This window comes from Bos taurus, chromosome 6, assembly GCF_002263795.3.
Source record: "Bos taurus isolate L1 Dominette 01449 registration number 42190680 breed Hereford chromosome 6, ARS-UCD2.0, whole genome shotgun sequence".
NCBI lineage: Eukaryota > Metazoa > Chordata > Mammalia > Artiodactyla > Bovidae > Bos > Bos taurus.
Genome location: NC_037333.1, coordinates 11,497,000 through 11,509,946, shown reverse-complemented (window position 1 = coordinate 11,509,946; position 12,947 = coordinate 11,497,000). Strand labels below are relative to the sequence as shown.

At 36.4% G+C, this 12,947-nt stretch overlaps 1 non-coding gene and 1 pseudogene across 1 annotated transcript; one reads left to right on the top strand and one right to left on the bottom strand.

Moving 5' to 3' along the window:
• LOC100138193 (large ribosomal subunit protein eL19-like) overlaps window positions 1–12,947 on the top strand; it is an 86,959-nt pseudogene that overhangs the window by 24,609 nt on the left and 49,403 nt on the right.
• On the bottom strand, window positions 8,123–8,195 carry TRNAK-UUU (transfer RNA lysine (anticodon UUU)). The gene has a single exon. It is a non-coding gene; the product is annotated as a tRNA-Lys (tRNA).

Sequence of the window (12,947 nt, the reverse complement as noted above, 5' to 3'; positions counted from 1 at the left end):
CCTGTAACTTCTTCTTCACTGTCACTCTCAATGGATCATTGTGCTGTTTCATTTCTTCCCCTTCCATTTTCACTGAAACCTACTGTTACTAGATTTCCATACCCACCAGTCTGTGCCCAGCATTCCACTGAAATCTTAGCTGGGTCAACAATAACATACGACTGTCTGCATCTTGCTCAATTTGCCATTGATAGATAATTACTTTTTCTTCTTTTCACTCACCCTTTTCCTTTGGCTTCTGCTTCCTGACTGGTATTGATATTTTAACTTAATGGTATCATCATTGTTTCCTCTACTGGCTACTTCTCCTCTATTAGACCTTTAAATGCCCAGACAGACCCACCTAGATCTTCTTTGCATCTTAAACATACTTTTTCTAAGTAATCATTTGACATAGATACTAATTCATTTTTTATTCTGATGACCTTGAAATGTTTATATTTATCCCTGAGCTCTTGACTTGTATTTCAAACTACTTATTTAAATCAAAATTGGATGCTTCCTACACTTTTCAAACATAACCTATTTTAGGAAGCAGAAATACGTGGGTTTTCCATTCTAAATCTCTTGTTTAAACTTCTCTCTTTCTTTGCCACTTTAGCAAATAACGTCAAAATCCATCTAGTTGTCTCTTCTAGAAGCAAAGAATAACTTGTTATTTCTTTCTTTTTATTGCAATACCAATCTACCAGAAAATGCTATTGATTGTGTCCCCAAATTATTCTCCAAATTTGTTTACTTCTCTTCGTCTCCACTTTCCTATATCAGATCAGATCACTATACCTTTTTTGCCTTAAATATAGATACTTCCTTTTTTTAAAATGTATACTATTATTCCCTTCAGATCATTCCCTACAAAGCTGTATAGTATGACTTGGAGTCTAATCATGCCATTTGTCTTCTTAAAATCCACCAATGACTTCTAATTATTCTAAGAATATAAAGCAGACTTCTTTCCATGACCTAGAGAATCACACATGCTCTGGTCTCTGCCTGCTCTTCAAATCCATTGCAAGCCACTCTCTGGATAATTTAACATGTTACTGATACTGTAGTCTTTTAAAAATTTAATTAGCCCATCAAGGTTTTTCCCATCCATATTTATTTGTAGTCCTTGCTGCATCACTGTGAAACTCTTTGCAGGCTTCAATTTTAACACCATAAAGGTTGCATCTTTGTCTTTCTCATTCCTTGTTGATTTCCCAGTGCCTAGAATGGTGCCTGTCACACAGCAGGTATTCAGTATGCATTTACTAAGTTAAATACATGAATAGATTCATCCCTAAAGGTTTAGATAGAAATTCCCCTCCTCAGATGGGCTTTTGCTAAATACTGTTTCTGAGGTAGCTCTTACCCCAGATTAAATTACATTTAATCTGTCCCTTATTACTTTAATAGTATTCCATAGCATTTTAATTTTCTTCAAAACAGTTATTTTAATCTGCAATTATCTTGCTTATTTATTTACTTGCTTGATTATTACCTGTGTCCTCTAGTAGAATATAAAATCAGCAAGGGCATTTTCTGGCTTACTTATTTATCACTGAAACTTTAGGGCCCAGCATGATATCGGCACACAATAAATCTGTACAGAAACCCCCAGTAAATACTATGAAACAAACTAATGAATAAGAGGGGCATTCCCTCATATGATATTGAATCTGTCTGCCATGTGGGAGATCCATGTTCAATCCCTGGGTCAAGAAGATCCCCTGGAGAAGGCATCTCCAGTATTCTTGCCTGGAGAATCCCACGGACAGAGGAGCCTCGTGGGCTTCAGTCTCTGGGGTCGCAAAGAGTTGGACTCGACTGAGCAACCAACACTTTCAGTGCCCAGCATGATATCTGCACACAATAAATCTGTACAAAAGCCCCCAGTAAATATTACGAAATAAACTAATGACTATGTAAAGAAACAAAAAGAGCAATGCAGAAAGATTTCTGAGGAAAAGATGAAAGACAATGAAGGCAGACTATGGTAAACAAGTTACGTGAAAATAAATGTAAAGACTGTTGTTTACTCCCATTAAGATTACTTATAAAAATGCCACATTGCACAGGTTCTTTTATAAACTCATCCAGAGAGTACAATTTGTTCTTCCCCTTTATTTTCCTCCTTTTTCTGAGCCAATTTCTTACCCATGACAAATGTGCTCTCAACCTCTAGTCATGGTGGAAATATTTTTTTCCAGCCTTTGATGTGGAAATTTTTCAGTGGTTTTGGAAATTTAAATAGATTAGTCAGACGTAGTTTTTTCTTTTTTTTTCTTCTTTGCTAAACCAGGAACACATTCCTTCTCAGATAGGATTTTATCTGGATGTTTAGTAATCTCACTTTTTGTACATGCCTGAACTTAACTCATAGCTGTCCCAATGCTGTATTGTGGTTGTCAAGCTTTTCTACAAAAAATATTGTCTTCTGTGGTTTTGAGTTTTTAATTTAAAATATCCATTCATCAAAAAGTGCACAAAATGTGAATGTAGAACTCCACCTTCCAGATCAAGAAATAAAAAGTTGCCAGCACCACAGAAGACCTACGTCTAATGCACTCCCAATTTCTATCATTTCCCTCCTCCATTACAGTTTGGTTTGATTAAAATTCATAATTCATATAAATAGAATTATCAAATATGTATTTTTGTGCCTGGTTTATTTCGTACAACATTATGTCTCAAAGATTCATTCATGCTGTTATGAATAGCAGTATTTTATTCTTTGTTATTGCTGTTTTTTGTTACACTGGACACATTATCACGATTTATCTATCAATTTCATTATTGATGGCAATTGCTTGTTTACAGTTTTTGGCTGTTACAACTAATGCTGAGAATTCTTCTACATGTCTCTTGAGATACATGTGTAAGCACTTCTCTAAGGGATATCCTGGTATTAGGGTTGCTATCTTATAGGGTATGTATATTATTCAGTTTTAGAGAATACTATTTAATAGATTTCCAAATTCTTGACAACAGTTGAACACTAACCAACAGAACATGAGAATTCCAGTTGTTTCATGTTTTTGCATATCTTGATACAGAAAGTCCTTTAATTTTAGCCATTGTAGTGGGTATGTGGAGAAGGCAATGGCACCTCACTCCAGTATTCTTGCCTGGAAAATCCCATGGATGGAGGAGCCTGGTGGGCTACAGTCCATGGGGTCACTAAGAGTCAGACACGGCTGAGCGACTTCACTTTCACGTTTCACTTTCATGCATTGGGGGAGGAAATGGCTACCCACTCCAGTGTTCTTGCCTGGAGAATCCCAGGGACGGGGAAGCCTGATGGGCTGCCGTCTATGGGGTCGCCCAGAGTCGGACATGACTGAAGTGACTTAGCAGCAGCAGCAGCAGCAGCAGTGGATATGCAGTAGTATGTAATTATGCTTTAATTTTCCCAATGACTAGTTCTGTACCACACTTTTTCATCGATTTATTGGTCATTTGGATATGTCTTTTGCCCATTTTTCTTTTGGGTTGTGTATTTCTCTGTTATGATTTTTCTAAGTATGTTTTGTTTATCCTGCTTATATGCTCCTTCTCAGTCATATGTATAGCAATATTTTTCTCATTTTTTGGACTTGTATTTTAACTTTCCTAATGCTATCTTTTGGTGAGCACAATTTTTACATAGTAAGGTGGTTTAATGATCATATCTCCCCCTTATTCTTAGAGCTTTTTGCTTCTTGTGTAAAAAATGAGCTACCTGGCTCAAGGTTGTGATATATGACTTTGTATTACCTTATCAAACTGTATAACTCTTTTCTTATCTAGATCTATTCTCTATCTAGAATTGTTGTTTATGTGAGAGATATGGGTAAAATTCATTTTTTTACCCATGCCTCACACATCCATATTCATTTTTCACCCATACCTCATGGATGGTGGGTATCCAATTAAACTAGCACCATTTATGGAAAAGTCCATCCTTTACTCACTGTGTTTTAGAGCTAATTTGGCATAAATCAGGTGAGTATATTTATAGTCTCTCTGTACCGTTACATGGGTCTATTTTTCTATCCTTATGCCAACAAAACACTGCCTTAATTATTTCAACTTTATAATGTTTTGATTTTGGTAAAACAAGTCCCACCTTATTTTCCTTCAAGAGTGCTTTGGCTCTTTCTCTTTTCCTTTTTTTTTTGAGACTTTTTTTTTAGAGAAGTTTTAGGTTTACAAAAATATTGAGAGGAAAATACTGAGATTCTTCATATATTCTTTACCCCTATACATGCATAGCCTCTCGCATTATCAACATCACTCAGCAGAAAGGTAATTTTTTGTTTGTTTGTTTTACTAAGGATGACCTTAAAGTGACTCACCATAATCATCCCAAGTCCATTATTTACTTAGGGTTCACTTTTGGTGTTGTACATTCCATGGGATTTAGGCAAATGTATATTGACATATAATCATCATTATTATATCATTCAAAGCATTTTCACTGCCTTAAAAATTCTCTGTGTTCTGTCTATTCACCTCTTCCTTCCCTTTTCCCCACTGGCAACAACTGATCTTTTTATCATCTCCACAGTTTTGCTTTTCAAGAATATGATATAGTTGAAATCGTACAGTATGTAGCATTCTCAGATTGGCTTCTTTAGCTTGGTAGTAAGCATTTAACATTTTTCCATGTCTTTTTATGGCTTGCGACTGATTATTTCTCTTTAACACTGAATAATATTCTATTGTCTGGATATACCAAACTTTATTCATTCACCTGTTGAAGGAGGTTGCTTTTAGGTCTTGCAATTGTGAATAAAGCTGCTATAAATATCCACATACAGGTTTAGGTGTGGACACAAAGTTTTTCACCCCTTTCAGTAAATAGGTTCCTTCTGAGGAGAAGGAACACTGAATTGTATGGAAAGAGTGTGTTTTGTAAGAAACCATCAAACTCTTCCAAAGTGGCTGTATCATTTTGCAATCCCACTAAGAATACATAGAGAGAATTACTGTTGTCCACATTCTCACCGTCACTTGATGTTGTCTGTGTTCTGGATTTTGGTCATTCTAATTTGTGTGCAGTGATATCTTGTTTCAGTTTGCTTTACTGTAATGACATGTGATGTGGAGTATCTTTCTCATGCTTATTTGTCATCTGTATATTTTCTTTGGTGAGATGTCTGTTGAGGTCTTTGACTTTTTTTTACTTGAGTTGTTTGAGCTTTTATTGTTCTTAAGCTTTTGTGTTTTCATATAAATTTTTGAATCAGCTTGTCTAGCTCCACAGAAGAAAACAAAGAACCTGTTGAGATTCTGATTGGGACTGAATTGATTTTATAAATTAATCTGGGGAAGTTAACTTCTTTATCATATTGACTCCTCCAATATATTATTACAGCATTTCATTTTTGTAGGTCTTTTAAAATTTACATGCAAGATTTATAATTTTCTATGTGGAAATGTTGCACATGTTTTGTACATTTATTTTGAGTATTGATATTCTGTGCTATGTAAATAGCATCTTTACATATATTTTAAAAATTATGTTAAAAAATCCCTTTTTTGAAGAAACAATGGTAGGCAACAGACAGACCATGTAGAATAAAGGTAACACTGAATATTTTAAAGATAAAATTCACATAGTTTTTGATGTTGCTTGTGAATCATTCATTCATTCAAACTTTAATGAATGCCTACCACTTACCAGATTCCATGAGACTCATAAGGGAGATGAAATGGTCCAAATGCAATGTAATAATTCTATAAAAGAGGCATGTATACAGAACTATATATACATATATTCTCTCTCTACATATACACAAGGGTATATATATAATATATATACATATTATATATCATATAACATATTTTATACATATATACACATATAATATATACATATTGCATATTATATAATATGTACAAGTCATATGCATATATACATATATGTATACATTATGTACATATTTTATAAATGTATTTATAATGTACATATGTAAATATATTTATATATAATTTTAAAATTTATAAATTATTTTTTCATATGTATCATCTAATTGAGTCCCTTTGACAATCTTGTGAATTTAGTCTTGTTAATTATTGTGGTAGGAATAGGAACTCATACAGGTCCCACAGATTATAATTATGGGGCTGGTACTCAAACTCAGGTCTTGGACTCTGAAGGAGGAGCTCATCCCTCTGTTTCATAAACTTTCCCTGGCAGTGAAGTCCTACCAACTTATAAGGTACAGGGTTCCCAGGGGAAACATTCTAATAAATAGAGATCAATGTTGAGATCAACATGCATTCTCCTGGAACGTAAATTCCATGAGAGCACATGCATAGTAAATGACATGGCAAGAGAATGCTCTGCACAAATGAAATAATTACAGACATCTCTTTGATCTTTAATGGCAAGTTTGCTTTTCTAAGTTGTTTTTCTGCAGCTTCCAAGCTAGGCTCTGAGTCATCCCACAATAAAGCAGTTGAAAGAACATTTTAGTTCAGACTTAAAGATGCTGAAAGTAATCATAACAAGTTTGAAAGCAAAGAGTGAATCATTTTTAGATATCAGTTTATTCAAGTCATTTACTGTAACTCCTTGTAATATATGATTAGCTGGCTTATCAACTCATCTGACCCTCAACAGATTTGAGAAACTTATAAAAATATGTATTTAATCTGAAAGGAATATAGGACTGTATCCTAGTTCTCATCCACTAGTACTTTGTCAAAACCTTGGGTACATAAATTACTCTGTTTCAAATCAATGGAGTAATTTTAGAATTAAGTCTTCCCTGGTGGCTCAGTGATAAAGAACCCGACTGCCGACACAGGAGATGCAGGTTTGATCCCTGGGTTGGGAAGGTTCCCTGGAGAAAGAAATGGCAACCCACTCCAGTACTCTTGCCTGGAAAATCCCCTGGACAGAGGAGCCTGGAGGCTACAGTCCATGGGGTCACAAAAGAGTCAGACACGGCTTAGCAACTGAACAACAGCAACAACTTTAGACATAATTTACTTAATCTATTAGTTCCATATAATATGACAACAATAATCGTAAATTTAATTCAGAATTTTAATTTACAAATTGTTATAGAATCATAGAAATGGATTGTTTTTTATGTGTAACTGAATTTTTCTAAGTTTTCAATTCTGTTTCCCAGGGCTGTTAATTTCCACCCCAGTGATACCAGACTACCCTCATATTTATAACTTTTTGCATTTTTAGGAATTGAGGACTTCCCTGGCGGTCCGGTAGTTTCACTGCTAGGGGCAAGGCTTTGATTTCTGGTCTGGGAGGTAGTTCTGCATCCTGTGTGGTGTGACCTCCCTCTCCCGCCCCCCCCAACAAAAAAAAAGAAAAATAATTCAGGTAAAATTAACATAACATGAAATTAATAATTTTAGGACATACAAGTTACCCACATTTAGTCCATTCACAGTGTTGTGTAATCACTACCTCTATCTAGCTCCAAAACATTTTCATCATCCCCAAAGAAAATCCCATATGCATTTAATAGTTCAGTCCCAGCCCCTGTCTCTCTAGACCTTGGAACCATCAATTTGCTTTCTGCCTCTATGGATTTACCTATTCTGTATATTTCATGTATATGGAATCATATAATAGGTGACCTTTTGTGTCTGGCTTCTTTCATTTAACTGTTTAAATGAAACTGTTTTTAAGGTTTATCCCTATTGTAGCATGTGTCAATGCTTCATTCCTTTTTATAGTTGAAAATGTTTCACTCTATGGCTATACCACATTTGTTTGGTCATTCGTCAGTTGATGGACAAGTGGATTGTTTCCACCATTTGGCTGCTGTGAAGTGCTGCTATGAATAGAATTCTCTTTAAAGGTTACTTATTTTTTTAATCTCCCACCCACTGCACTATTGCCAACATTGGTCAAATATACTCAATATGAGTCCAATGGGTTCTTTTTCTTATTTTTTAGTTGTTAAGTCTCATGAGGCTACCTCATAAAAGAAGCTATTCCAGTATTGTTGTTTAGTCACTAAGTTGTGTCTGACTCTTTTGTGACCCCATGGACTGTAGCCTGTCATTTCCTTCTCCAGGGGTTCTTCCAGATCCAGAGGTCGAACTGAAGTCTTCTGAATTGGCAGGTGGATTCTTTAGCACTGAGCCACCACGGAAGTCCTAAAACGCAGAACCATAGTGTATGGATAGGGACTTGAACCCTGAACCCTCAGATTAAAAGTCTGATGCTCTACCAACTGAGCTACCCAGGCTCTATTCCAGTTTTAGTCAACAGTAATTGTTGGATAATTCTCTATATCTAGCCAAATATTTGTGTTTTCTAATTCTATTAAAATCACTGTAAAATATATATGCATATAAATCACTCAAAGAAACTGAAAAAACATACTTTGCTGCATGTATTTAAAAAACAACCAATTTATCTAATATTTTTATATTTGAACTCCTTTTTGCTTTAATGAGAAATCTTTTATGTGTATGGCTCACAGTACACAGCACTGTGAACCTTGATTTCATTCACTTGGTAATTCCTAGAGATTTCTTCTCAGACTATTCCCTGCATAAACAGGGGTTTTTTATTTTTGTTTTTTTTACAAGAATTTTTGAAAGCTATCTTTCTACTTACAGCTGAGAATTCTGAAGTATCTTCTAAAGGATTCAGATTTGTTTGTGTGGAAAATGAGGGAGGCAGGAAGAGGGAACCAATTCTCATAATATTGCAGAAAGGCCACTGTTTAATACTCTTCTCTAAAAATGTTCCCAGCATGTTACAGGGCTTCCCTTGTGGCTCAGATGGTAAAGTGTCTGCCTACAATGCGGGAGACACGGGTTTGATCCCTGGGTCCTCGGGAGAAGGAAATGGCAACCCACTCCAGTACTCTTGCCTGGAAAATCCCATGGATGGAGGAGCCCAGTAGGCTACAGTCCATGGGGTTGCAAAGAGTTAGACACTACTGAGCAACTTCACTTCACTTCACTTCTCTAAAAATAAATGCAAACCTCCAAACTTGCAGTTTTTCCCCCTTTAACCTTGAATGCATCACATCCCGTCAGTCACTGATTGACATTATTTATCATCCTAGAATACTTTATAACAACACATACGTCTGAGCCACTTCCCCTAATAAGGGCTTTAGATGGACTGTGTAGGAACAGTAATTGCAGTTGGTTCAAAGCAACAATTGTGAGAAGCTTGATTTTTAAAGAATAACTATATTTTTCTTACTAAACTTCATTATTGGAGAAGGCAATGGCACCCCACTCCAGTACTCTTGCCTGGAAAATCCCATGGATGGAGGAGCCTGGTGGGCTGCAGTCCATGGGGTCGCTAAGAGTCAGACACGACTGAGCGACTTCACTTGTACTTTTCACTTTCATGCATTGGAGAAGGAAATGGCAACCCACTCCAGTGTTCTTGCCTGGAGAATCCCAGGGACAGGGGAGCCTGGTGGGCTGCTGTCTCTGGGGTCGAACAGAGTCGGATACGACTGAAGCGGCTTAGCTGTAGCAAACTTCATCATGGAGGTTTCTTGCTTTATCACCATTACTTTTCTAGGGTTGTCTACATTTGCAGCCTGGCCAAAGAAAAGTTCCAAGTTGTATGCAAATATCCAACAAGCAGTGCTAAAACTATTTGCAAGATAGCCTTTTGGAAAATAGTGCTTTCTATTACAAGCTGTTTGTGTACCCCAAACTCATGTTGAAACCCTACCCTCTCTCCTCATGTCATGGTATTCCAAGGTAGGGCCTTATGGAGGCAATTAGGATTAGATGAGATCATGAGGATAGAGCCCTCATGAGTGGGATTAACACCCTTGTACAAGAGTTTACTCTCTTTTTCTGCTCTGCCATATGAGGATACCAGGAGAAGATGGCTGTCTACAGCCCAGAAGACAGTTCCCACCACAACCTGACCATGCTGTCTCCCTGATCCCAGACTTTCAGCCTCCAGGACTGCAAGAAATAAACTTGTGTTGTTCATAAATCACTCCATGTATAGTACGTTTGTTATAGCAACCTGAATGAAATAAGACTTTGCTTTCCACTTAGAGTCTCTATTTCATTATGGTTGCTAAAACAAAAAGAATGTTCTTAATAAGCCATTTAGTGCATTTTATTTTATTTTTTAATTTATTTAATGTCTATTTACTGAATGTCTACAACTTACCAGGCACATGTGTTAACCTTTTTTTAAAAAAAATAAATTTATTCATTTTAATTGGAGGCTAATTACAGTATTGTATTGGTTTTGCCATACATCGACATGAATCCACCACGGGTGTACATGTGTTCCCCATCCTGAGCCTCCCTCCTACCTCCCTCCGCGTCCCCTCCTTCTGGGTCATCCCAGTGCACAAGCCCCGAGTACCCTGTATCATGCATTGAACCTGGACTGGTGATTCATTTCACATATGATAATATACATGTTTCAATGCCATTCGCCCAAATCATCTCACCCTTGCCCTCTCGCACAGAGTCCAAAAGACCGTTCTATACATCTGTGTCTCTTTTGCTGTCTTGCATACAGGGTTATCGTTACCTTCTTTCTAAATTCCATATATATGCATTAATGTACTGTATTGGTGTTTTTCTTTCTGGCTTAAATCACTCTGTGTAATAGCCTCCAGTTTCATCCACCTCATTAGAACAAATTCAAATGTATTCTTTTCAATGGCTGAGTAATACTCCATTGTGTGTATGTACCACAGCTTTCTTATCCATTCATCTGCTGATGGACATCTAGGTTGCTTCCATGACTTGGCTATTATAAACAGTGCTGGGAGGAACATTGGGGTAAACGTGTCTCTTTCAATTCTGGTTTCCTCAGTGTGTATGCCTAGCAGTGGCATTCCTGGGTCGTATCGCAGTTCTATTTCCAGTTTTTTAAGGAGTTTCCACACTGTTCTCCATAGTGGCTGTACTAGTTTGCATTCCCACCAACAGTGTAAGAGGGTTCCCTTTTCTCCACACCCTCTCTAGAATTTATTGCTTGTAGACTTTTGGATAGCAGCCATTCTGACTGGCGTGAAATGGTACCTCACTGTGGTTTTGATTTGCATTTCTCTGATAATGAGTGATGTTGAGCATCTTTTCATGTGTTTGTTAGCCATCTGTATGTCTATTTGGAGAAATGTCTGTTTAGTTCTTTGGCCCATTTTTTGATTGGGTCATTTATTTTTCTGGAATTGAGCTGCAGGAGTTGCTTGTATATTTTTGAGATAAATTCTTTGTCCATTGCTTTGTTTGCTATTATTTTCTCCCATTCTGAAGGCTGTCTTTTCACCTTGCTTATAGTTTCCTTTGTTGTGCAGAAGCTTTTAATTTTAATTAGGTCCCCCAAAAAAATTTGTTTATTTTTGCTTTTATTTCCAGTATTCTGGGGGGTAGGTCATAGAGGACCCTGCTGTGATTTATGTCAGAGAGTGTTTTGCCTATGTTCTCCTCTAGGAGTTTTATAGTTTCTGGTCTTACGTTTAGATCTTTAATCCATTTTGAGTTTATTTTTGTATATGGTGTTAGAAAGTGTTCTAGTTTCATTCTTTTACAACTGGTTGACCAATTTTCCCAGCACCACTTGCTAAAGAGATTGTCTTTTCTCCATTGTATATTCTTTCCTCCTTTGTCTAAGATAAATGTCCATAAGTGTGTGGATTTATCTCTGGGCTTTCTGTTTTGTTCCATTGATCTATAGTTCTGTCTTTGTGCCAGTACCATACTGTCTTGATGACTGTGGCTTTGTAGTAGAGCCTGAAGTCAGGCAGGTTGATTCCTCCAGTTCCATTCTTTCTCAAGATTGCTTTGGCTATTCGAGGTTTTTTGTATTTCCATACAAGTTGTGAAATTATTTGTTCTAGCTCTGTGAAGAATACTGTTGGTAGCTTGATGGGAATTGCATTGAATCTATAGATTGCTTTGGGTAGCATACTCATTTTCACTGTATTGATTCTTCTGATCCGTGAACACGGTATATTTCTCCATCTATTAGTGTCCTCTTTGATTTCTTTCACCAGTGTTTTATAGTTTTCTATATATAGGTCTTTTGTTTCTTTAGGTAGATATATTCCTAAGTATTTTATTCTTTCCGTTGCAATGGTGAATGGAATTGTTTCCTTAATTTCTCTATTTTCTCATTATTAGTGTATAGGAATGCAAGGGATTTCTGTGTGTTGATTTTATATCCTGCAACTTTGCTATATTCATTGATTAGCTCTAGTAATTTTCTGGTGGAGTCTTTAGGATTTTCTATGTAGAGGATCATGTCATCTGCAAAGAGTGAGAGTTTTACTCCTTCTTTTTGAATCTGGATTCCTTTTATTTCTTTTTCTGCTCTGATTGTTCTGGCCAAAGCTTCCAAAACTATGAATAGTAATGGTGAGAGTGGTCACCCTTGTCTTGTTCCTGATTTTAGGGGAAATTCTTTCAGTTTTTCACCATTGAGGATAATGTTTGCTGTGGGTTTGTCATATATAGCTTTTATTATGTTGAGGTATGTTCCTTTTATTCCTGCTTTCTGGAGGGTTTTTTTAATCATAAATGAATGTTGAATTTTGTCAAAGGATTTCTCTGCATCTATTGAGATAATCATATGGTTTTTATTTTTCAATTTGTTAATGAGGTGTATTACATTGACTGATTTGCAGATATTGAAGAATCTTTGCATCCCTGGGATAAAGCCCACTTGGTCTTGATGCATGTATGATCTTTTAAATATGTTGTTGGATTCTGTTTGCTAGAACTTTGTTAAGGATTTTTCCATCTATGTTCATCAGTGATATTGGCCTATAGTTTTCTTTTTTTGGGGCATCTTTGTCAGGTGTTGGTATTAGGGTGATAGTGGCCTCATAAATGAGTTTGGAAGTTTACCTTCCTCTGCAATTTTCTGGAAGAGTTTGAGTAGAATAGGTGTTAGCTCTTCTCTAAATTTTTGGTAGAATTCAGCTGTGAAGCCGTCTGGTCCTTTTGTTTGGTTTGTTTGCTGGAATATTTCTGATTACAGTTTCAAT